A 1,156-nucleotide genomic window follows, 5' to 3' on the forward strand; every position below is an offset into this window, starting at 1 on the left:
GCCTACATAACTTATTTATAAGCATCTGAACTGATTTCTTAAAATGGCGTGCACAGTATAATTGGTGTGTTGGTGTGGCATTTAATTACATCTGTAGTGACAAACTATCTTTATTTTAAAATTGAATAAAACCATTTTCTCCTCTTTTTCTTCAAACAAGTGGAAGTTTCAACAAAGTATGATCCATTCCAATCAAAATACTGTTTGTTTCCCTTAAAGATACGTTATCACATATCTCCTTTGAGCTAATTAACACACTATCCATGACGGAATGGCCAAATAAGCCCAGTGCCCAACAAATTGTCACATTGTCGGCCTAAACGATTATAACTACAACCAATCCTAGGCCATAACCAATGAACAGTTCAACAAAACAACACAGAACTTAACAAATCTTTTTCATAAATCCTAAATAATTTCACTTCTAAGCATCAACACTTCCATTCCAAGGGTGTACCTGAGGAGACGTGGCATATTATACGATAATTTCAGCTAAAACGAGAGAAATGTCTTGTTACGCACATTACCTTTCAAAGGGCCTCGTGTGGTCGCCAGAGGTCGTATATGCAATATCAAACTTGTTTGTATATTTATGGAAATTTGCTCTTTGAAACTTAAATACAAATTGTTTTTTTCTATAGTTATATTACGGAATGATAATGATGAAATATTCTGTTGTGGCACTTTATTTTTTTAGGTCGTAATATTTTTTTCTCTTTCATTTTTATTGTTTACTAAACATCAATTATTGAGCCATGTTTCGCTGTATTCCTGCATATAAACTGAAAAATCCTTTCACTTTTTGTTCTTTTCCACTTCATTTAAACCGTTTTGCTATATTTGTGCGTAATTATGGGTAGTTTTTGGTATAGTATAAAATTAATGCATTAACATCTCGATATTTTTTTTGTCCGAACCTTTCGCTAGCACACCTTAAAGTTGATCCATTATATTGTTTTTAATGTGCAATAATGATTTTTTTCCCGTTAGGTAATTGATAGAAAAAGGACCTATGTTGTACAAAGGTTTATGAATTTTATTTCCAGTCGCCTGTTCGAACGCAGATTCCAGGTTTCGAACGGTCAGGATTAAAAAAATGAAACACTGACAATTATAATACCACAAAATTTTAAAATACGGCTTCCAGTTAATCGGC

General features: G+C 32.7%; 1 protein-coding gene across 1 annotated transcript in view; it reads right to left on the bottom strand.

Moving 5' to 3' along the window:
• The window catches only part of LOC119586333 (myoneurin-like), a 2,809-nt gene extending 2,252 nt beyond the window's left edge, over positions 1-557 (bottom strand). Inside the window, exon 1 of the mRNA XM_037935048.1 lies at positions 528-557. The gene's annotated coding sequence lies outside the window, so the exon portion shown is untranslated. The remainder of the gene's footprint in view (positions 1-527) is intronic.
• Positions 558-1,156: the final 599 nt, after the last annotated feature.

The sequence above is a fragment of the Penaeus monodon genome, chromosome 21 (assembly GCF_015228065.2).
Source record: "Penaeus monodon isolate SGIC_2016 chromosome 21, NSTDA_Pmon_1, whole genome shotgun sequence".
NCBI lineage: Eukaryota > Metazoa > Arthropoda > Malacostraca > Decapoda > Penaeidae > Penaeus > Penaeus monodon.